A 26,307-nucleotide genomic window follows, 5' to 3' on the forward strand; every position below is an offset into this window, starting at 1 on the left:
ATAAATTAGATTGATCTCACCAAATTCACTTGGCTGATCTGTAACAGATGCAGGCTTCAGGAACCATCGCTATGCTACTTTTTCCGAGCATTCCGCTTAGATGGGATACCGCAACAATAAAAAGTCTCAGATGAAGTTGACAAAGAAAGCATCGATGATGATCCGGGTTTTGGTTTTGACTGCAAACCACTAACAGACCAATACCGATGCTGACGTTTTCACTAAGCTGAGTATACTGTTATGGAGACAGCTAAACACAACAGATTCGAATGTGCAAGAGTACAGCGCAGTTTTCAAATTTCCTCAGCGCTAAAAAAAAAGCCGAGAATTGCAGCACCAAGAACTTTTTTTGCAAGAAAACACGTCCACCTTAGGTCAAAGCCTTCTTCCTAGTATAGGAGGGCACTTATATCAAATTCACTTATGTATTATGCATCTTATCACAATTGCGGATTTCTGCTTTTAGCAAAATAGTTAATTTAATTCAATTAAACTTGCACCACACGACCGCTAGTTCAGTGCTACGCCACCCGGTAACAAAATAATCATACGATAAATTTATTCATCTTCAGACGCAGACTTATTCTCGAATTCACATGATATTGCATGTCGCAATATTAAAACGTTTATGTATTCTATTCACATGGTGACAATTAAATAAATTATTATTTTCCACTCGGAAAGTTTTCACACGCGAAGCAAAGAAAAAAATTCCATCCGTCATCTTCGCTTACTGCGATCGAAGTCGTAGTCGTAGTATGCGACATTTTTACAACTGTCTGTAAAATTCGTTGAAAGATGCGTGTAGCTAAATCGAGATGTTTTTGAATCGTCATGCGAAATATCGTTTGCGTTTCAGACAACATGTTGTTTAATATCGATGAAAAATCATGCTGATGCAGCTTCTCTGAAAACACATTGATAGAAACTTCTTCAAAATCCCCTTTGTTTCCCAAAAATACTGATGCCATTTTCTCTTTGCGAGCGCATGTCATTTGAATTTATATTGCAAGCCACACAAGGTAATCATTTAACCGCTTACCTTTTTTTTTAATCTTATTAAAAAAAAGTTGAAGATTGTGTATAAGAAATGGTTTAACATCGAGCAAACGACAACTCATATTCATCCGCATCATTGCTTTTTTGTCAGTTGCGTTGTGATTTTTGTAGTGAAAATAGTTCAGCAGAGCTAGAATGTATGAATGGTTTATCTAATAAAATTGCGACAAATTTGCTAAACTTGCGCAGCTTCCGCTTAAAATAATCGAATAATCTAAAGTAATTTTAAAAGAAACTCGCACTTATTCCAAAGAATCCAGTGTAATCGAGGAATTTTTCAGTAATCGAGTACTCAATTATTACTCGGATTTTTGAAAGAATAATTTTTATAACCATGAAGTAATCTAGGTAATTTTTCTCGAGAGTGACATGTAATCAATACCGTTGGAAACCCCTTGCTTTTTCTTACGTCAGAGCTAACGGATACAACAAAAAATCATCATGAAGCCAAATATTACGTGACGAATGAATTTTTTTTAAAGTCACGTAAATAAAAAAACGAAACGATGAAGCCAAATAATTAAGTGGAAGCTCCAGACGTAAATCAATAAATCGAAACTAATTAGTAAAACACATTAACTAATTTTTTTTATTATTTATTTTGATTATCATGATTACATGCCTAGTTTATATCAGCGAATCAATGGTATTTTGAAGCTATGGAAGCAAACATTCAACGTTAGACTGTTTATAATAAGCGATTGGATATTTAGCAGCTGTTTCTATTGATATTCTTTAATTTGCCAATCAAGCAAGTAGTAGTTCAACGTCGATTCTATTTAATTTTATTTGTGAATTGCTATTATTAGTTTTTCTCTAAATCACTGTAACTTCTACTAGAGAATCGAAAGTTCTTGAAACAACACCAATAAGAATGACATCATTTTATTAGCAACGTTTGCCTGCAATATTCCCGCCAGAAAGCTTTACAGCCGGTCCGACCTGTCATCTGGTGGTCGTTTGCAGAAGCAATCCGGCGGACGGGCAGTCGGGCTGCTGTCAGTGGGACAGTATGTGCATCGCTGTTCGTACTCGTCGCTGTTAGAAGAAAGAGGTGTGACTATCATGCTTTCGTTACAGAAAAAATGTTCATAAACATCGAAATTATATAATGAGAACAACTTTTTTGCGTAACCATCTCCCCTTGTTTGCGGCTTTTCGCTGGCAACAAGATAGAGTTGGTACGTCTTGATTTGAACACTGGGCTGAAAACGAGTTAGTTGATGATGATTAATGCTTAGAATCCACGGCGGGTTGAGTTGGCCTGAAACTAGATGGATTGTTAGATAGGTTAAGACACTCGAGCAAACACTTTCGATGCAGCTCATTTATTATTAAATACGTTAATTAAAACTCAATTTAGACTCATTAAAACAATCTTGGAACGTAACGAAATAAATAATCACTTGTTTTGAATAGAGAAAATACCTTTGAGTTTCTTATCCTCTTCAGTTGAAGTGATTTGTTGCTGCTCTGTTGATTTGTCGATCCTTTTCCACCCGAGCCGAAAATCGGCAATCTGAAAACAAGCAAAACTCATTTTTACAAACTGTAGCATAGGTTTCTTTTGCAAGAGGGAGGAGGTGAGAGGCTTATTTTTCTCATCGAGATGGTTTCGTTCAACGACGACTACCTGAGCAATGAAAGGGGCTGCTTGTTTGCTTCCGTAACCTTGTCTTTTATTTAGCAGAACAATTTGTCCAGGCTCCTTTGCTCATCGTTCTCAACTAGATGGCTGTGTAATGGGTTCTTACAAACTGACGATGGGTGAAACAAAGCACTATTCTCGATAATAACGTTCTTTTTATATGAAGGGTGTAATTGAATTGCTCGGATTATGTTCTCTCTTGAGAGAGATTTGTTTTCGTGTTTTGAATCTGCTGGACGAGTCTATCTTGTTGTTGAACTTACAATAACTACGTGCTATGCTTCGGTAAGCTGATAAAGTTTGCATGACATATACTATGTTCACACTACAGAGTTAAAACATGTTATAATAATTAGCAACAAGAAAAATGTCATCAAGATAGCGTTAAAACACGTTTTAACTCGTAGTGTGAACGTAGTAATAGTATCATATGTACTATCGAATTGTTTTAGATGCTGATTAGAAAACTATTTACAAATGTCTGATAACAAGGAATACTTGAAATAAGTTAAGTGTTTCAGAAATCACTCCAATTTAGCGTGAGATGTAAAACTATTTTTCTTATTTTGATTGAGATGGATTCTAACGGAGTCAGTCAGTGGTTGTTTTTCACGTTATGTTATTTATTATTTCATTCTGTAATTTCTAACGTTGTAACATAGGAAACCCGTTTTTCTATTGTATTCTATGTTTACCCATGCACAGCCAGTATTGAAAAGTATCCTGTAAAACAATTCTACTGCTTTTCTTGTCAATATATCACAAATATTGAAATGGTCAGAGCAAAGTTATGCTTGAAGATTATTCTAAATTGCACGGCACTAAAGTAATTACTCATCATTTTTAGTCTTGAAAAGAAAGAAATCTTTTTTGGATTGAGCACCTGACCTACGGACCAGTCCACTGTTAGCTACTGACGAGGAGAATCCGAAACACTTAATTTCATTTGTTCAACTTTAATAATTTTATTTATGAAATAAATTTAGCAAATATTCTATTTCGTGTGTTTTATTCGTTTAATCCATTTTAACAATTCACTCACTTCATTTTATTTAATTCAATAAATTTTTATTTTTATAAATCTTATTCATTTGATTCACTTTATTGTATTTTGTAATGTGTATAAGGAAAAAAACAAAGACTCACATTAAAACAAAGGAATGTATAGATTATTCTTTCCATTCGTGTTATTAAACTTTATTTATATTATGGGGCCTTTCAAATGCCTATTTTTTCAATCGAAAAACGAAATGTGAAACATAGACAATAACATATCTATACATATAAATGTCAATGTTTGTATGTGTATGGATTATGGACTCGGCTGAGCCGATTACCGTAAAAATTTATGCATAGTAGGCATTTGTTATGGAGCGTGTTTGTGTGCTATTGGTTGAGGATTATCTTCCCGCGAGATGGCGCTTCGGAATATATTGTGTTTTCCTGTTATTTCGTTGAAAGTCGAAGCAACGCGCGATGGGTATTAGCTAGTTTTTCATAGAACTAACAGAAACAATTCATTCGTCGTGCTTTCGAAGAAATTTATCGCACTTTTCTGTTGATTCCGGTGAACGCCTTTATAAGTCACGGTCTTGGCTAGTTGATTACACTGATTCTTAAGGAGTTACACCACTGTAGAATTTAAAAAAAACCGAATTTTTATTTATTGGTCTAAAATGTGCTTTAGGATGTTAAATGATAATTGAAAGAGTTGCATATCGATTCGATTAGAACTGCTAATAGTGAATACCCATCTGATGAAGATGTACTCACTCAACTGTCTTTTTAACACACAATTTGCATTCTGTATCAGTGAAGACAGCCTTCGAGTTCTTCTCAGACAGTCCTGATTCTTGGCCATTTGTTCGTAGAATTGTGACAACCGAATCGATCAAATAGGCTCCTTATAAGTCTCCGAAAACAAATTTTGTTCTTTATAAGTCTCCGGAAATATATGGGATCATTTCAATTTAATTTCAACGAGGATATGAACACTTCAAAAATATTTTTTTAGGTGTTCTTATTTGTTACATTCCATTAGCTTGGCAGGAAATAATTGTGAAATTCATTCCTGTTCATTAGCCATGAGGAGGCAAAGAGCTTTTCAGTATTTTAGTCAAGGAACCGACTACACATTGCAAACTCCATCGATGACTCCAGTGATGCGATGACATGGATAGACACAAATCTCCAAATAACATGAGGATCTGCCAATCGAGCCGATATATTCTGATTCCTGATTTCTATTAAAATAATGAGGATCTAAATTTAATAGTGCAATATTTATTGAAAGAGAGCATGTGACTTTTCCCGGAGTTGAATGTCGAATATATTCAGTTTCATCACATTTGCAACGTTGTTGATAAACGGTGCCTACGTTCAAAAATTGTTAAAAAAAAAGTGTGCAAATCGGTCAAACTATTTATCAAAAAATCAAGTTTGCAAGAACAACGAATACAGAGTGAAGAATAAATATTCACACTAGTTTCGTTTTCAGCAACTGCGAATTGGCCGGCCTTTTGTTTGACTCCCTTCGTCATGTTTTGAGCAGTTTCCCTCGTCACTTTCCACGTCTCAGAACATTAGTTTTCCTGGAACTGCATATCGATCTTCTTGAGTTTCCGCTTGACGATGGCCCAATATTTTTCTATTGAGCGAATGTCTAAGGTGTTGGGAGAGTTCATGTCCTCGAGCACCACCTGGACGTTGCCCGCAGCATATCACTCCATGGCTTTTTTCCGTAACGACAAGGTGCCAAATCCGGCCAAATCAAAACGGAACAGTTGTGTTGCTCGAGAAAAGGCAACAGACCAGGCACTCCTGCGCATATTCGGGATTGATGGTCTCAATTGGAATTGTCGCTCTTAAAGCCACAACAACAGATCGCCTGCCACTCGCGACATTACTTTGCGAACTTCGACAGCATTATGTCATCCAGTACCACACAATCAAACTTCGTCAACACCCCCACCCCTTCTTTTAAGTCCTGCTCGATTTTAACTCGATGCACGATTGTAGACGACACCCCCTGCTTGCTTGCAACATCTCATTTACTACGTTGATGACAGTTAATTTGGCCACATTCAACAATTTCGCCTACTTGGCGTACGAGTAGTTCGGAACGTTTCTACTCTTGCTTCGATGCCATTTCCACAAGTGTCAAAATCAAGCAGTGGGCTGTGTTGCCACTATTTTTCAAAAAAAAATCTTGTGCATTTTCTATTTAAATGTGAAAGTTGGCAAAAATCTTCACTGAAAATTTCTAACATATCGGGTTATTATTCAAGGAGATAAAAAATTGAACTGAGCCGATTTCATTCTGCGAGCAACCGTTAACAAAACTCTAACGTTGAACAAAGGTTTTTTTCTTGAAGCTGTGGTAACATGAATATCTCAAGAATCGTTCCGGCTATCCCATTCTAATTTTGTTTGAAAACTTGTTAAATTATCTAGTCTTTGGCCCATCGCTTTAGCGACATTTGAGTAATTAATATTTTTATGCAAATTGGAAAATACAATTTCGATTTACTGATATTAGACCAAATGTTAACGAGACGGAAAAGTTATTTAAAGCGAGGTGATACAGTTACTCTATCATACGTGCAGCTACACCACGTCCGTGAAATCCAGATCCCTGTTTTAAGCCAACAATAATTATAAGCAAATAACACTGGACCCTTACTCTGGTCAGATTCCTGCCAGTTCTGTACTCAGATGGCACATTACGGAAACCCATACATCGAAGCCGAGATGAAAAGTCAACCTGACCAGAAGGAAATAACACAATTATAACTCATGCTGATATTTTGTTACGAAAATTTTTCTATCAAATTTTGTTATAAAGTTAAAACCGTTTGGTGTTAAAATAACAAAAATTCTAACAAAAAATTCTCTACGAATATCACATTTATAACAAATGTTGATAGCAATATAACACGATCATAACAACTTGAGATAGCATAATTGACCCCAACATAGCTTGTATTACTTATTGTATAATGTCACTGATTTTAGCGTGCACGTCTAAAAATAGAAATCGAGAAAAATAAAGCATACATTAGGGCGCTTTTTGCTTTGAAGCAAAAAGCTTCACGCAGCGAAAGCTTTTATAAGCATTGTCAAATGATTGCATGCCTGCTGGCTGATTGTTATTATGAGTATATGACACGCATATTATTATTTGTCGATATTGCTGCTTTGAACCTGGGTATTCTGAGTTTGATGGGGAAGTTTCCTGCATGAACCAACGACGTTGTTTTCGACTGAGGTTTAATGTTAGCATAATATTCCACGCATCCGTCAAGGGCAAAACGCAAACGTGTTTTGCATGGTTTTTAGAAATAATGTCGATGCGACATGGTAATATTGAGCGGATATTTTACGTAAATTATTTTACGAAGAATACAACAAGTCTTATATAGGATTCCGCATAGATTCAAAGCAACAAATGAGTATTGAGGTTTCAAAATAAGTCTCTTTTGGGGATTTGTTATTGGCATTTTTGATATGTGGAAGACTGAAGAAACCAGTACAATTTGATTTCAATTCGCGTTTCTTTATTTCATTTGGACTGCTTGATACTTCCTGCATATTCTTCGAAATAAGTTTTATAGGAAAATTATAATCTTTATAGAAAAGCTCTTTGATAACTTCACGTTTTCAAAGCTTTTTATGATAATGTCTTTAATATTTAAATCGTACGCCTCCTACTGGAAGTTATGTGTCCGAAGAGTGTCTCAGAAAATAGGAAATGTCATCTCTTAATCCAACTGCGACCAAGTAAGTCAATCAAATACTTCACTGACAAGTTCTCCGACCAATTGCATCTAAAACTTGTCTATACTCAAAACGCGGAATTTTAAAAATCCTAATAAAAAAACCTGTTTTAATCCACCTAGCGGTGCAATTGTGCCTTTCTCATTTCTCTAAACTATGGCACGGAGGCTTTTTATGTTCAACATAATTGTGGAAATGTCCATTACATTCTTAGTACACTTTGCACTTATACGCAATGGCATGCCAGCCACGAACTTGATGAGCTACGTGTCGACGGTGAAACACTTGAAACAAAAAAATATCATACTCCATTAGCCTAATCAGCATTAGATCAATGTTATCTGCTTCCTAACTCATTTTGTCATGCGGGGGTGGGTATGTGAGGCAGGCGAAAGTCCCATGAACGAACGACTCCCCAGCTTAAATTGGTATGCTTTGTGATATAGTGGTGGTTTAAAGATGATGGGGTTGAAAGGTAGGGGTATGAGGGCTGGATGGGGTGGTGGTCTGAGGGGTGATTTAAGGAGATTTTTAAAGGAGGGGAGTGAACAGTAGAGGGGGGGGGGTGTAACCCCTCTCCGTAAACCATCAACTACGCCCCTGTTAAAATCCAGAAACCTTATGAGAGCCGGGATTAGGTTGACGTTTTTCAGAGTGATTGCATAACCTTTCTATATGAGTAAGGCAAAAAGGTGCGAAATCGGCAGTCCCAAAGTCGATTTTTATAAAAAAAAAATTTTTCGAGATAACATAAAATCTCGACGTTTCATGCATTTTAAAGATGTTTGGCATCGAAAATACGAATTCATGAGGCCCCCGCTTTGAAAAAAAAATTGAGTTCCGGCTTATATGGGAATTTCATATGTGACCGGACGATTTAGTCTATATTTCCGGACCCATATAAGCGATCCGTACGAAATTTTATTGACATCTATGGGGATATTATAGCTATCATTTGGGACTAAGTTTGTGAAAATCGGCCCAACCATTTCCGGGAAACTGATGTGAGTTCGTAAATTTTGAAAGATGGCCGCTTTTCCCGGGCACTTCCGGAACCGTCTATGGTTGTCAATGTAGTCAACGAATGTTTGGTTGGCCGTCGGTGACCTAGAACAGCAAATTTAAGTTGTTTGAGAGACATTTTAGCGAAATTTTTACCTTTTTTGCTTTCATCGGAGTATCGGTTTGAATCACAATTTGCTATGTGATCGCACGCCACAACCTGTAACTCCGGAACCGGAAGTTGGATCGGGATGAAATTAAATAGCCATTTACGGGGACGCAATACCTTTCATTTGAGGCCAAGTTTAGTCGAATCGGTCAAGCCATCTCCGAGAAACCGATGTGACTGTTACTCTGAATTTGGATACTTCCGCCGCGGCTTCCGGAACCGATGATGGTGGCCAATGTGGCCAAATAGACTTTGAATGGATGTTAGTGACCTAATACTACAAATCGAAGCAGTTGTGGTCATATTTTGGAAAAAATTTCACCTTTATACATTCATTGCAGAATTTATTAAAATCGACATTTTCTGCGTGTTCGTACTTATCACCCTGTAATTCCGGAACCGGAAGTCGGATCCATTAGAAATTCAATAGCAGCCTATGGGAACGTTGCACCTTTCATTTGAGACTAAGTTTGTCAAAATCGGTTCAGCCATCTCTGAGAAAAATGAGTAACATTTTTGGTCACATACACACACACACATACACACACACACATACATACATACACACATACATACACACACAGACATTTGCCGAACTCGACGAACTGAATCGAATGGTATATGTCACTCGGCCCTCCGGGCCTCCGTTAAAAAGTCGGTTTTCAGAGCAATTGCAATACCTTTCTATTGAGAAAGGCAAAAATCAAAAGCTTCGAAAATGCACTTTAAAAAGTTGAATTACGACGCATAAAAAGAGACTTCAGTGTATAAGCAAATAGACTGTCAGTTATGTAACCGTTACCATTCAAAGATAATTGTGAAAGAATATATAACTGACTGTAACATCATCGTTGTATGCGTACATTAATATCATATTATTAATCCAATGATAGCACCAGAAGATATAATCTTGATATAAGTTTTCTCGCATTCCTGTTCGGTACATCATAAAGATAACACAGAGAGTAATAAATATCAACATGAGATATAAATTTGATAGTTTTCTGTTATGATGTTCTGATCGGGAACCTACTAGAATCAACACTAACAAACAGCCATCGATATACGCTGTTAAAACTCAATCAAAAGACAGCCCAATAACTAATGCATTTTGTATCTCGAAAACTAACACCAGTACCAAATCAACAGAAATAACGATAGCATTCAGTACCTTCAAAGCAACAGCCAGCAATGCCAATAAAGAAGTAAACGCTGGTAACATAACGAAAGTTAATGTTGTCATAGGGTAACAGCCCATCGATCGTCTTCTCGTAACCCGCTGTGGTAATCACTGGCAAAATAGTCTGTCAATGGGCCTGGAAGAGTAGCGTATAAGTAATATTAACCCTTTCATGCCCAACTTTTTTCTAGTGCATGTAGAGTTTCAAAACTATTTTTCCTTGAAAATGGTGGGATCAAGAAACAAGAAAAAGATAGTTGCTTCCTTTGCAGTGTTAGAAGCTGCTCAATTTTTACCTTCCGATGCTCAATAAATTCTCCTAAAATATTTACAATTGTTCAATTGCAATGAAAACATAGCCAAATACAGTCTAAATTGATAAGTTTTATCAGTTTTTATTAATATTGCATCATAACGACGATATATGAAAAATTCATTTTCCGTCGTCAACGTAAACTGTCCCTAGCCAGGAGGTTAAAGCCCCAATAAACAACAAGAACAACTGTCCCTGGCAGCAGTGCTCTATCGGAATCCAATCAGACTAATTGCTAGAACTTCAGTTATAGAGCTGATCCTTATAACTGTTAATACTCAAATGAAAGACAATAGTCGCATTTATTAGCCTTACTTGGTATTGTGAGTAAATCTTGCCTCAATCAAAACAGCTGTAAGTTTAAAAACTTGGTTGTCCACGAACAACATGGGTTAGGGCGTTTTGTTTCGATAATGATCACAGTCGATAAGTTATGAGACAGTACCAACTGAGAAGTTTTTTCATCTATTATCACTAGCAGGTGGTTGATCACTTGTCGCGTTATTTTTTCTCAGCTCCTAAAATACTATTATTATAAATAACCTATCATTTCCAAGCTGTATTCTGTTTGTGTACATTTGCAGTTTAAAAAGCTCTTACTTGTAGTCTTGCAACAAGATACATTTCACATACCGGCTTGAACCTTCGTTCGAACCGGTCATAAATCTTGATAGCTCCTGGTTTACCTAGAGTTTTTCAACAGCAACAGTCTTTCTCAAGACTACCTACTTTTTCTACACAATCAGTCTTTTTCAAGAATAAATCATTTTTCAAAAACAATTCAGCCTAAAGAAATATTTAATTCTTCCAACATGCCTGGGTCCTCCCAGAAAAGCCGTGTGCCAAAAATTAAAGCTAAACGGAAAAGGGTATCTTCTCCACCCGAAAATTCAATTGACTGCAGCAACTCATTCGATGTTTTATCCGAATGTGAAGCTGATGAAATTTCTAAATTTCCTCGCATTTCGCATAATGCCAATGAAAAGAAAACGCAATCACCTCCGCCTATAACAGTGATGATCTCCGACTTCAAAGCCTTTCGAACTGAGCTTTCGACGTTCCTTCCGGACGTAAAAGTCTCTTTTCAGATTGGCCGAAGAGGAGAATGTCGAGTTACAGCGGAGGAATTGATTGGCCACAAACGACTACTACAGTATCTTACGGAGAAGTTATATAAATTTAATTCATATGATTTCAAGACAGATAGACCATTCAACGCTGTCTTGAAAGGGCTACCTCAAGGTCAAAGTTTGGATGAAATATCCAACGAATTGAAAAATTTACTTGACTTTTCTCCTTCGCAAGTTATTCTTATGAAGAAAAAGGCTACCGGTGATGACACGCCAGTACGCTCTGGAATTATCCAGGAGCTTTATTTAATTCATTTTAACCGTAGTGAGGTTAATAATTATAAAGTATTTGAAAAAGCACGTTTTATGTTTCACGTGCGAGTAAAGTGGGAACATTATAGACGACATGGGGGCAGAATTCAAAATCAGACCCAGTGTCGTAGATGCCAAGGCTTTGGGCACGGCACAAAAAATTGTCATTTGGATTCCAAAATGTATGATCTGTGGTGATAAATCGCACACGAAAGATACTTGTGCGGTGAAAAAACCACAAAAAGTTTCAAATGCGCTAATTGTAGCGAAAATCATAAATCGAATTTCTTGGGTTGTCCTGTTCGAAAAAAAAATATAAATTCTCGTTCTAGACAACAAAAACAACAAATAAAAATGTACCTACTTCTTCAGGTACACTTCAAGAAAACACGACCAAACGTGTTAATCCGATTCAAAATAGATTAACAACTTCTTCTACCTCCGTCACACCATCCTACAATGGTGTGTCATCTTATGCTTCAGTGGCAGGTAGCAATGCCAAAATAACGGCTACAACTACCACGCCCTCAATCTCGTTTGCACCCAACGCTTCCTTTAGTCCAATGGACCTAGGTAGCGTAACGGAAGAAAAATTAAAATACCTACAGGAGGCTATGTTACCTATGATGATTGCCATGTTAAATTCTACCTCCATGTTTGAAGCTTTTCAATCGAAGTGGGAATTTGCTAACAAAATTGTAATGATGGATTCGGCGCAGGAATCGCATTAGCGGTTTATCGCAGGATCAAACATTCCGTTACGCCGTCTCTTGACACTAAGGAGATCGATAGTTTAGTTATCGATATTGAAACTGATCTTGGTATCATTTTTATTGCTGCAGCCTATTTGCCTTTTCAGTGCACTGGCGAGCAAATTAATTTCTTTGCGTTGCGTTGCATTGTGACGATGATTTTGGCGGATTGCACACTGACTTCATCATGTTTGACTGCTGATTATCTAATAAGAGTTGCTTAGGAAATGGTAAGACCCATATTAAAACCTCAACAGCATGATAGCCATCATTGCCGGCCGCCCCCATCTCCATCGTTCACGGGGAAGGATAAAGGATAAGGTAGACGGGAAGTGTTGATGCTCCACCTACTTAACGGAAGGACGACGATTCATCAGACTCTTCCCTAGGTGTCGCGGAGTTGGTGGTTTGGAAGGGTATCAGGTCTAGGATTCGCTCCAAGCAAACGATGCGACCTGTAAAGCATGTTTTATTAGGTAGTTGTTTAGTTAGTCTTCGAGTGCACGATCACTCGAAAAAGAGATGATCTTGTTTAGTTTTTGGTTATTTTTAAACTCTGGGCAGCCGGCTACCGAGAGTATACTATGTTCCCTAAACAAAAGCAATTTGAACTCCACACGGCCGACCGTGGGAGTATTGCCTAGAAAAGCTAATCTTATCCGCGTAATGGGCCGGATCACTATTTATTGCAACAGTATTTGGACAGAATTCGCTACTTCTTCTCTACGATATATTTATTGGCTTCAAAACTACCGAGTGATAACACATTATACAGGCAAAAATAGCGCGAGATGTTATAAATCAAGGAAAGTATTTCTTATTTTCCATATCGGATTGTTTGTGGAATACAAGTATACGAGCGATAATACCGAACACTGAAGGGAAATATAAAGGATTGTTAATCTGATGCACGGGCTTGTTAGCAATAACGGAGATTTAAGTTAGGTTCATAAAAACAGACGCGGCGAATTTTCAATACGTATTGAGCCGTGTTCATAGATACTAGTCAGATTAGTCGTATTGGGGCTAATTTCCGATCAACTATTCATTTTTACGGCAATGTTTTCTCGACTAGATCTGTTCGCACCCTCTCATTCTGTTCGCACCCTCTCATTCTGCGGTCTAAGGACCAAATGTCATCAATAGACTTAGAATCGCGTGGAGGCATGAGATAGGAAACTTGTAAGAATTTTGCTATCCCACCGTTTGACTACCAGAATGGATGGGAGAACAGTAATACTAGCAAATACCGACTACCATAAGAGCGGTGCAAATTTGAACGAGTGACGTAGAGTACTGCACTGAAAAAAGGACCAGGAGTGCGATTTTACGAAGTTTTAGCTTCCGATGGCCCTACATTTTCTGACAAAGTGAAGTTCTTGAATGTTGAGATTTTTATTACTGTTTAGAAAAGCAAAAGTATCATAAAGCTAGTGTCAGGCCTTCATGAGACCTCAAGGAGTCACTTTTGGAGGTATTCGTAAATGTAGATTTGTCGGTAGACGGTTCCAAATATAATAGAAAAATACCTAATTTAACACAACTACAGATCACTTGCAACATAAAAAGCTTTTTGTGAAATTCGACAGCTCCATCTTAGGCCAATTCAATAAATTTCCTACATGAAAGTTTCCATTTTTTAAAAACGGTTTTTAAACCAAAGCTTTGGAAGTTAAACCTTGGCGTGGAAGTGCCGGTATATTAATATATTCTGTTACTTAGTGTAGAATTAGATTTCGTCATTTACGGCTAATATACAACCGCCAGAAGAAACTTAAAACGTTGGTACACAATCAAGAAAGGCGAATCAGAAAAGGTGAGTATATGTCAGTGATTCACTAAATACAGACTGGAAAGAGGGTAATATGGAAAACCTTAAGGTCCGTCCAGATTAAGTCTTCGGTACGGAGCAAAACCTCGGCCTAGGAACTCCTAGCATGTTGTTAGTCGCCTCTTACGACATGGGAGCAGTTCCCAGAGGTTCTATTCTTGGTCGAAATAGTGCAAAAAGATTTCAGCCCGCCGGACACCACACGGCTTCACTGGCGAGCAAATTAATTTCTTGAAAGGAAACTTACAAGAAATCGGTCGAAATTCTTCATAAACGGTGATTTTAACGCCAAACACCGAGCCTGGAATAATGCTCAAAGCAATTCCAACGGTAAACTACTTTTTAATGATTGCTCTGCTGTTTATAATTCAATTTTGTTCCCGAATGGATCTACGTGCTATTCGTCTGCAAGGAATCCATCAACAATTGATTTGGTTTTGACAGATCAAAGTTACATTTGTAGCGAATTGATTACCCAAGTTGACTTTGATTCTGATCACCTTCCCGCAACTTTTTCACTTTCTCAAGAAGCTGTTTCCTATCCCATTAGCTCAGTGTTTAATTATCACAAAGTGAATTGGGAAAGGTACAAAACTCATATTGAGAATAATTTTAATCATGACCTTGATTTATAAAATAAAGCTGACATTGATACGGCATTACAAAATTTAAGTAATTCTATAGTTGATGCTAGAAATTTATCAGTACCAACAACACAGCAAAAATTTAATACTCCTATTATTGACGACGATCTTCAGCTTCTGATTCGCTTGAAGAATGTTCGAAGACGACAATATCAACGTTCTCGTGATCCTGCTATGAAATGTATCTATCAGGATCTACAAAAAGAAATTAAGCATAGCTTCACACTCTTAAGAAATGAAAATTTCGCGAAAGAGGTTGAACAAATCAAGCCAAATTCTAAACCTTTCTGTAAACTTTCTAAGGTTCTTAAGAAACGTCAGAAACCAATTCCAGCCTTGAAGGAAGGTGACCACATACTTCTTACAAACGAAGAAAAAGCTCAAAAACTTGCTCAGCAGTTTGAAAGCGTCCGTAATTTTAATCTCATATTGAAACCGAAGTCTTAAAAAATATGAAAACGTTTCAAATCAAGTATTGTCTCTAGACGATATTGTTGAAACAAACTATGATGAGATCAAATCCATCATGAAAAAGTTAAAAAATATGAAAGCTCCAGGTTATGATGGAATTTTCAACATTCTTCTTAAAAACCTTCCCGAAATCACCATGAGATACTTGGTCAAAATATTCAACAAATGTTTTGAATTAGCATACTTCCCTGAAAGATGGAAAAATGCCAAGATTATTCCTATTTTGAAGCCAGATAAAAACCCAGCAGAAGCATCTAGCTATTGACCAATTAGCTTACTCTCTTCCATTAGTGAATTATTTGAAAAAATCATCCTAATTAGAATGATGTCACATATCGATGAGAATTCTATTTTTCTTCCTGAGCAGTTTGGATTTCGTATTGGACATTCAACTACTCATCAACTTGTGAGAGTAACTAACATGATAAAGGCAAATATCCCAGAGGGCTATTCCACTGGAGTTGCTCTTCTAGACATCGAAAAAGCTTTTAACAGTGTTTGGCACAAAGGATTAATTGCTAAAATGTGGGATTTCAATTTTCCAATTTACATAATAAAGATAATTAAAAATTATCTTACTAACCGTACCCTACAGGTTTCTTATCAGAATTGTAAATCTAATAAGCTACCAGTTATAGCAGGCGTCCCTCAAGGATCAAGCGTCGCACCAATACTTTACAATATTTTTACCTCTGATCTTCCAAATCTACCTACAGGCTGTAAAAAGACACTTTTCTGTGATGATACTAGCATCTCAGCCACTGGTAGGAGTCTTCGTATTATCTGCAGTCGACTGCAACGAAGCTTAAATATTTTCAATGATTACCTGAAAAATGGAAAATTTCCACTAATGCGGCAAAACACAATTGATTGTGTTTCCGCATAAGCCAAGAGCTTCTTCTCTTAAACCAAATAATAACCATATTATTAAATTTAATGGTTTGAATTTAACATGGTCAGATCAAGTTAAATACTTGGGTTTGATTTACGATAAAAAACTCACTTTTAAGGATCACATTGAAGGAATCCAAACAAAATGCAACAAATATATAAAATGTTTATACCCCCTTATAAATAGGAATTCTAGGCTCTGCCTAAAGAACAAACTATTAATTTGTAAACAAATATTTAGACCGGCAATGCTATATGCAGTGCCAATCTGGGCAAGTTGTTGTGCTACTAGGAAGAAAACGCTTCAAAGGATACAGAATAAAATTCTGAAAATGATTTTGAAGCGTCCTCCCTGGTTTAGCACAAATTAGTTGCACTGACTCGCAAACATAGAAACATTAGAAATTATGACGAACAGTATTATAAGCAACTTCCGACAAAAATCGTTACAATCTTCAATTGCAACGATTAGCTCTCTTTATAGTTTATAGGTTAGTTTATAAGATTTGTTTAGCTCCTTATTCACAAGACAAGTAGGTTCAAAACATCCTACTGAAAAAAAAATACTTAACTGCGAAAGCATATTATATCTTAGTAATAATTAACTGAATAATGTAAACAATAGGGATGGAAAGTCACCACTTGTGGCTGAACACCCAATATACTAAATTAGAAATGTAATGCAAGCAAAATAATATAATCAAATAGAAAGTATTAAAAAAAAAGATCGGAAAACTAGAAGTGGCAGGGTCATTAGAACAGGCTTAACATCGTGCGGGCTTAATCTTTGGCTTCTGTAAATGAGGGTCGAGCTTAGGCAGTATAACTACGAATCACCCGAGTTCACTAACATGTGTCCTGGTAATGATCGACGTGTCCATCTTTACCGTGACAACCGACAAAAATTAAGCCACGCAAGATCACCACTGAATACCTGTCGACGATTAGCATCAGCCTTAATGATGATTGCTGCTGTTCATCACTGTTTGCCTTTCGAATGCCGGGATAGATTTTTATTAGACTGTCACTGTGTACGCTTTGTATCAAGGCGTTCCTATTTATTAACTTTTCGGTGCAGATGGAAGGCCATCCTTTTGTGCGATAAATGAAAATATTTTCATCATTCGTTTTGGTGTAGCTTTCGCTTAGTGGCAGAGTTGCCATATTCACTGATTTTCTTAGAAGGATTAGCAAAAACCTACGGGCTTGTAGCTTTTTGGCCAACGTTTTTCTTCTCTCCGGTGGTATCCGATTTGATTGGTCGTCCGATGCAGCTTCTCACGCCCTAACACATAGCACGCACGTCTGTTATACACTGCGTCTTACACACGTCTGGCTTAGAGAAAAGCAGCGACACCCCCATTTATAGGTTTTATCATTATTGTTGATTCTCATTTAAAGTAGTTTTTGAACTATTTAAACAAATTGTATATAGTAAACAACGTATCGGTAGCAAGCGTTGAACGTTTTCCTTCCGATTTATGAAACAAGATTAGCAATCTGTTTAGTAGAAGGAAAGTTATTAAGGTTCAAAATGTACGTAACGCTTTCGCTAATTTGCACTACTATCGCTTTCTCGCTCGTTCTCGTGCGATCTTGAGCCTATCCTTTCCGTCCGGCTTCTAATGGCATAACCAAAATTAATATGCCGGCTTTCCCCCACCAACTGCTCTCGTCAAGCAACCCAATACGAATATTCATAGGAACAAACATGTAGTGGACCTATATATAAACTTTTCATCATATTATTGTTCGGTTGGTGCACCATATTGATGGCTCCGTGCGGGATGGGCTGAAAATTTTCACTTTTCCAAGTCGTTTTCGAAAGATTTTTCAAACACTATTTTTCCGTTGATAATGAATGTCCTACATATTCCAAAATTTAATACAACATTGGTACAAATATTTTGGACAAAATGCCGAAGAAATTACAAGTTGTTTAATGCCGATGAAAGACCATGCTGATGCAGCTTCTCTGAAAACACATTGATAGAAACTTCTTCAAAATCCCCTTTGTTTCCCAAAATACTGATGCTATTTTCTCTTTGCGAGCACATGCCATTAGAATTTATATTGTAAGCCACGCAAGGCAATCATTTAACCGCTTACCTTCTTTTTTTAATCTTATTAAAAAAAAGTTGAAGATTGTGTATAAGAAATGGTTTAACAACGAGCAAACGACAGCTCCTATTCATCCGCATTATTGCTTTGATTTTTTTGTCAGTTGCGTTATGATTTTTGTAGTGAAAATAATCCAGCAGAGCTAGAATGTATGAATGGTTTATCTAATAAAATTGCGATAAATTTGCTCAACTTGCGCAGCTTCCGCTTAAAATAATCGAATCATCTAAAGTAATTTCAACAGGAACTCGCCCTTATTCCAAATAATCCAGTGTAATCGAGGAATTTTGCAGTAATCGAGATTTTTGAAAGAATAATCTTTATAACCATGAAGTAATCTAGGTATTTTTTCTCGAGAGTGACATGTAATCAATGCCGTTGGAAACCCCTTGCTTTTTCTTACGTCAGAGCTAACGGATACAACAAAAAATCATCATGAAGCCAAATATTACGTGACGAATGAAATTTTTTTAAAGTCACGTAAATAAAAAAACGAAACGATGAAACCAAATAATTAAGTGGAAGCTCCAGACGTAAATCAATAAATCGAAACTAATTAGTAAAACACATTAACTAATTTTTTTTATTATTTATTTTGATTATCATGATTACATGCCTAGTTTATATCAGCGAATCAATGGTATTTTGAAGCTATGGAAGCAAACATTCAACGTTAGACTGTTTATAATAAGCGATTGGATATTTTGCAGCAGTTTCTATTGATATTCTTTAATTTGCCAATCAGGCAAGTAGTAGTTCAACGTCGATTCCATTTTATTTTATTTGTGAATTGCTATTATTAGTTTTCATCTAAATCACTGTAACTTCTACTAGAGAATCGAAAGTTCATGAAACAACACCAATAAGAATGACATCATTTTATTAGCAACGTTTGCCTGCAATATTCCCGCCAGAAAGCTTTACAGCCGGTCCGACCTGTCATCTGGTGGTCGTTTGCAGAAGCAATCCGGCGGACAGGCAGTCGGGCTGCTGTCAGTGGGACAGTATGTGCATCGCTGTTCGTACTCGTCGCTGTTAGAAGAAAGAGGTGTGACTATCATGCTTTCGTTACAGAAAAAATGTTCATAAACATCGAAATTATATAATGAGAACAACTTTTTTGCGTAACCATCTCCCCTTGTTTGCGGCTTTTCGCTAGCAACAAGATAGAGTTGGTACGTCTTGATTTGAACACTGGGCTGAAAACGAGTTAGTTGATGATGATTAATGCTTAGAATCCACGGCGGGTTGAGTTGGCCTGAAACTAGATAGGTTGTTAGATAGGTTACGACACTCGAGCAAACACTTTCGATGCAGCTCATTTATTATTAAATACGTTAATTAAAACTCAATTTAGACTCATTAAAGCAATCTTGGAACGTAACGGAATAAATAATCACTTGTTTTGAATAGAGAAAATACCTTTGAGTTTCTTATCCTCTTCAGTTGAAGTGATTTGTTGCTCGCTCTGTTGATTTGTCGATCCTTTTCCACCAGAGCCGAAAATCGGTAATCTGAAAACAAGCAAAACTCATTTTTACAAACTGTAGCATAGGTTTCTTTTGCGAGAGGGAGGAGGTGAGAGGCTTATTTGTCTCATCGAGATGGTTTCGTTCAACGACGACTACCTGAGGAATGAAAGGGGCTGCTTGTTTGCTTCCGTAACCTTGTCTTTTATTTAGCAGAACAATTTGTCCAGGCTCCTTTGCTCGTCGTTCTTAACTAGATGGCTGTGTAATGGGTTCTTACAAACTGACGATGGGTGAAACAACGCACTATTCTCGATAATAACGTTCTTTTTATATGAAGGGTGTAATTGAATTGCTCGGATTATGTTCTCTCTTGAGAGAGATTTGTTTTCGTGTTTTGAATCTGTTGGACGAGTCTATCTTGTTGTTGAACTTACAATAACTACGTGCTAAGCTTCGGTAAGCTGATAAAGTTTGCATGACATAGTATCATATGTACTATCGAATTGTTTTAGATGCAGATTAGAAAACTATTTACAAATGTTTGATAACAAGGAATACTTGAAATAAGTTAAGTGTTTCAGAAATCACTCTAATTATCGTGAGTTAAAAAACAACTATTTTTCTCATTTTGATTGAGTCGGAATCCAACGGAGTCTGACCACTGACTGGTAGTTTTTCACATTATGTTACCTATTATTTCATCCGGTAATTTATAATGCTGTAATATAGGAAACCCGTTTTTCTATTGTATTCTATGCTGACCCGTACACTGCCAGTATTGAAAAGTATTCTGTAAAACAATGCAATAGGGATCTTTAATTTGGAAAAATTGTGTCAGTTTTACATAGGTATTGATAGCGGGTGTCCTTACGAGCACACTCATATCATTTTTAAACTTTAATTATTCTTTTCTGATTTTTAAATTAAAAAAATCCAAATTAAATTCATCCAACAAACTGACAGTTGTCCTGCTAAATGACGTATCTGCAAATATCTCGTTCGCCTCATTGTTAACCGGGACAGCACCCCACTCAGCATGATCTGGTACTTTTGCTATCCGCTAGCAGGCTGCCTTCCCAAGTTTCATATGCAAACTATGGTAGATCTGATAAGGTAACCTATAGAATCGTGCAAGTCGCATGGGCTTGGATGTATTATTGTCCTAAAAGGAAACAAACTAAAAAATGCTTTTTTTCAATAGTTTCGGGCCTACAAATTGAAAAAGGATTAAGATATTAACTCACGGTACTATTCTGCATCAGAATATGCCTTAACCCGCACACCCCTAAGATCCCTATTGTTCTTTATTGTTTTTCTTGTCAATAATAATATATCGCAAATATTGAAATGGCCAGAGCAAAGTTGTGCTTGAAGATTATTCTAAAAGTACAACTCCCCGAGAATGTTTCCCAAAATTTTTATAGAGATCCGAGAAATAGATCGAAAGTTACAGCGCTTCCAAGCGCGCTTCGCCTACCAAGAGCAGCGGTAACTTGAAATTTTAAACTCGATTTTCTCGAAATATCGTTTTTCCAAAAATGGTTTTTCCGTGATCACGATTGCCGAAAAACGACTCAATCGATTTTCTTCAAATTTTTATTTTCAATTGATCGTAATTAATTTTTTTCGTACCTCAATGATTACTTTTTTATGCATAAATTTTTGTTTCGTGGATGATAAATTTTTTAATACTATTTTTATTGCTTAAAACAGCGATATTTTAAGAATAACGTTCCCCAATGCAAGAAAAAATATTATTTTTTTTCAATTGCCATAAAAGGAACCGTGCCAAAAATGGAACCCTACTTTAAAAGCTTTTATTTTCAATTTGTTACATCATAAATGTTACAAAAATATTAATTATATAAGAATATGTGATATGGAATGAAAGGATAGAAGAAAATCAGCAAATTTAATTTTATTTGCTATGCCCGCTCCCATAAAATATAGTAAATATGGCTCCCATGTTTGGAAAAAAAGTCATAAGTGATCAATTATTACAACAAAATGTGTATGCGCATTTTTTAAAAGATATACTATGTACAACAACAATGTTGCCAAAATCGGAACTTTTTTGTTGCCAAAAATGGAGCATTCCAAAAAAGGAACGTGCCAAAAACGGATTCTTACTGTACGAGGAATACTCATATACTAATGAAATTTTTTGAGTTTTGGAATTTTAGTTTATTTATTGGTCTTCGATCGTGATCCTTAAATAAAAAAGGGTTTCAGGGAAAACGACATACCTCCGCCAATTATGAATGCATTTTTATAAACTTATGCTTATTTAAACCCTCAAACTTTGAAGATTTTTACAGAGGCCTGGACCTAGTTTTGTGAACCAAACAACTCAGCTCAACAAATTGGGTAAATGTTTGTTATCGAGAAGGAGTCATCGCTGCATAGTGGTCGAAAACCCCAAAAGTGTGAACTTAATTCACTAGAGGCCAATCCATCGAATATATTCACAGGGTATCTTTGGACGAATTGTTCGTAAGAATATTCCCCACAACCTGATAAAAATTAAAATTAGGCATGGCTTACTACGATCAAACTAAAATAAATAACTTTGTATACTGACGAGGAAGAAAGTTGGTTTCTTCGACAAAGTTTTAGAAATACTCGTAAAGAAGAATTTTGTTGAATAACTTGAACTTGTAGGACTTAAAGTTATCGATTTATAAAGCATTTTCTTCCCTTAAATTTAGTTTTTTTTAATATAATTTTTTCCACTGTGACTTTTCGTGCAAACTATGTTCCAAACAAATGTGGAGGCATTAAAACAACATAATAATCTTGAAGACTGTAAATAAAAATACTCATTCATTTCAAAGTTATTGAAAATTTTAACATTTTTTATCATTAATTACAAAATTTCACGATAAAACCCGCAAAATTTTTTTTCGTTGATTGTATATGAAAACCTGTTTTAATCCACCTAGCGCCTTTGTGCCTTTCTCAATCATGAACACGAGAATGTTCGCGTTGTTTATATTCATTAAAAGCTTTCAAATGTAGGGGAGCCCGGGGCTAGTTGGCGGTTGGGGTAAGTTGGCGGAATCCCCTTTTCTCCGTTTCTATGAAACATAAAGCGCTGTCTCTCGTTGTGAACCTCAAGTAAAATGAAACACATTATCCAATGTGTTTTTGTTGCAAAACATTTTGTTTTGTAGAAGTTCCGGGCGATATTGTGTTTTTGAGCATACTTTGAAAACTTTCTTAATTTTAAGCATTTTGTGTTATTTAAGGTGGTTTTCAATCTATTTCCCGAATGATTAATATATTTTTCGATAGTGCGTGAAAAGAGCTTTCAGTATCCGTACCAATATTACACCTTTTCATACATAAAAGTAAATTTTTAAATTATTTTTCATAAAATATGCGGTTGGGGTAAGTTGGCGGTGACGCACACGGGGTAAGTTGGCAGTACTATTTACAGTGCAAAATTAGTCATCAAATATTTGCATTTCTGGAATGCACTCCAAAGTAAGAGAAACTTTTTCTTGTGTCTCTCGCCAATGCAGGGGACAATTATTTCGGCCAATTGCCTTAGGAATTTCGAAAATTTGCTTTCGAATATGGAGTACGCGTCAAAGTCAAAATGACGGGGTATTGAGACTGAAATATTATGGAAAATAACGAATAATATACAGTTTTATTGAAAAGACAATCGGCACATTTCATAGGGACCACTGATGTAATCGAATTTCCATTTCATTGCTTATTTTCTGGCATTCCGCCAACTTACCCCGGGGCTGGGGTAAGTTGACAGGTTTTCCACGTCACATATTTTTGTCTCTAGAAATGAAGACATCTTATCAAACATTTTCATAAAATTCAGAGATGTTGCCAACAGTCTGCCATTTCATGCAACGTGTTCTATTCTGCACGATCTACCAAAAACAAAGCGTTAGAAAATAAAAACTGAAAACACCGCCAACTAGCCCCGGTCTCCCCTATATATTACATTTTATTATACATGACATGACAACTATATACAGGAAAATAAATCATTATTCGAGTTCTAAAATTTTGAAAAAGAAAAAACAGCCACGGTAATATTGAACTGAAAAAAGGTGCGAAATCGGCAAAGTCCCAAAAAGTCGATTCTTATAAAAAAAAAATTTTCGAGATAACATAAAATCTCGACGTTTCATGCATTTTAAAGATGTTTGGCATCAAAAATACGAATTCGATTTCTGAAATTTCATGGGGTCCCCCCTTTGAAAAAAAAATTGAGTTCCGGCTTATATGGGAATTTCATATGTGACCGGACGATTTAGTCTATATTTCCGGACCCATATAAGCGATCCGTACGAAATTTTATAGACATCTGTGGGGATATTATAGCTATCATTTGGGACTAAGTTTGTGAAAATCGGCCAAACCATTTCCGGGAAACTGATGTGAGTTCGTAAATTTTGAAAGATGGCCGCTTTTCCCGGGCACTTCCGGAACCGTCTATGGTGGTCAATGTAGTCAACGAAAGTTTGGTTGGCCGTCGGTGACCTAGAACAGCAAATTTAAGTTGTTTGGGAGACATTTTAGCGAAATTTTTACCTTTTTTGCTTCCATCGGAGTATCGGTTTGAATCACAATTTGCTATGTGATCGCACGCCACAACCTGTAACTCCGGAACCGGAAGTCGGATCGGGATGAAATTAAATAGCCATTTACGGGGACGCAATACCTTTCATTTGAGGCCAAGTTTAGTCGAATCGGTCTAGCCATCTCCGAGAAACCGATGTGACTGTTATTCTGAATTTAGATACTTCCGCCGGGGCTTCCGGAACCGAGGATGGTGGCCAATGTGGCCAAATAGACTTTGAATGGATGTTAGTGACCTAATACTACAAATCGAAGCAGTTGTGGTCATATTTTGGAAAAATTTTCACCTTTATACATTCATTGCAGAATTTATTAAAATCGACATTTTCTGCGTGTTCGTACTCATCACCCTGTAATTCCGGAACCGAAAGTCGGATCCATTAGAAATTCAATAGCAGCCTATGGGAACGTTGCACCTTTCATTTGAGACTAAGTTTGTCAAAATCGGTTCAGCCATCTCTGAGAAAAATGAGTAACATTTTTGGTCACATACACACACAGATGCACATACACACACATACATACATACACACGCACAGACATTTGCCGAACTCGACGAACTGAATCGAATGGTATCTGTCACTCGGCCCTCCGGGCCTCCGTTAAAAAGTCGGTTTTCAGAGCAATTGCAATACCTTTCTATTGAGAAAGGCAAAAATCAAAAGCTTCGAAAATGCGCTTTAAAAAGTTGAATTACGACGCATAAAAAGAGACTTCAGTGTATAAGCAAATAGGCTGTCATTTATGTAACCGTTACCATTCAAAGATAATTGTGAAAGAATATATAACTTACTGTAACATCATCGTTGTATGCGTACATTAATATCATATTATTAATCCAATGATAGCACCAGAAGATATAATCTTGATATAAGTTTTCTCGCATTCCTGTTCGGTACATCATAAAGATAACACAGAGAGTAATAAATATCAACATGAGATATAAATTTGATAGTTTTCTGTTATGATGTTCTGATCGGGAACCTACTAGAATCAACACTAACAAACAGCCATCGATATACGCTGTTAAAACTCAATCAAAAGACAGCCCAATAACTAATGCATTTTGTATCTCGAAAACTAACACCAGTACCAAATCAACAGAAATAACGATAGCATTCAGTACCTTCAAAGCAACAGCCAGCAATGCCAATAAAGAAGTAAACGCTGGTAACATAACGAAAGTTAATGTTGTCATAGGGTAACAGCCCATCGATCGTCTTCTCGTAACCCGCTGTGGTAATCACTGGCAAAATAGTCTGTCAATGGGCCTGGAAGAGTAGCGTATAAGTAATATTAACCCTTTCATGCCCAACTTTTTTCTAGTGCATGTAGAGTTTCAAAACTATTTTTCCTTGAAAATGGTGGGATCAAGAAAAAGATAGTTGCTTCCTTTGCAGTGTTAGAAGCTGCTCAATTTTTACCTTCCGATGCTCAATAAATTCTCCTAAAATATTTACAATTGTTCAATTGCAATGAAAACATAGCCAAATACAGTCTAAATTGATAAGTTTTATCAGTTTTTATTAATATTGCATCATAACGACGATATATGAAAAATTCATTTTCCGTCGTCAACGTAAACTGTCCCTAGCCAGGAGGTTAAAGCCCCAATAAACAACAACAACAACTGTCCCTGGCAGCAGTGCTCTATCGGAATCCAATCAGACTAATTGCTAGAACTTCAGTTATAGAGCTGATCCTTATAACTGTTAATACTCAAATGAAAGACAATAGTCGCATTTATTAGCCTTACTTGGTATTGTGAGTAAATCTTGCCTCAATCAAAACAGCTGTAAGTTTAAAAACTTGGTTGTCCACGAACAACATGGGTTAGGGCGTTTTGTTTCGATAATGATCACAGTCGATAAGTTATGAGACAGTACCAACTGAGAAGTTTTTTCATCTATTATCACTAGCAGGTGGTTGATCACTTGTCGCGTTATTTTTTCTCAGCTCCTAAAATACTATTATTATAAATAACCTAT

At 36.5% G+C, this 26,307-nt stretch overlaps 1 long non-coding RNA gene across 3 annotated transcripts in view; it reads right to left on the minus strand.

Moving 5' to 3' along the window:
- Positions 1-1,677: 1,677 nt before the first annotated feature.
- Positions 1,678-26,307, minus strand: part of LOC131691239 (uncharacterized) — a 29,886-nt gene continuing 5,256 nt past the window's right edge. The window contains exons 3-4 of one of the 3 annotated variants that reach the window (XR_009305744.1): positions 19,662-19,753; positions 18,857-19,271 (exon numbers count right to left, since the gene is read on the minus strand). This is a non-coding gene — a long non-coding RNA (uncharacterized LOC131691239). Of the gene's footprint in view, positions 2,579-18,856; positions 19,754-26,307 lie in introns of those variants that run through there. The other 2 variants (XR_009305743.1, XR_009305742.1) reach the window with 2 other exon arrangements.

This window comes from Topomyia yanbarensis, chromosome 3 (genome assembly GCF_030247195.1).
Source record: "Topomyia yanbarensis strain Yona2022 chromosome 3, ASM3024719v1, whole genome shotgun sequence".
NCBI classification, from domain to species: domain Eukaryota; kingdom Metazoa; phylum Arthropoda; class Insecta; order Diptera; family Culicidae; genus Topomyia; species Topomyia yanbarensis.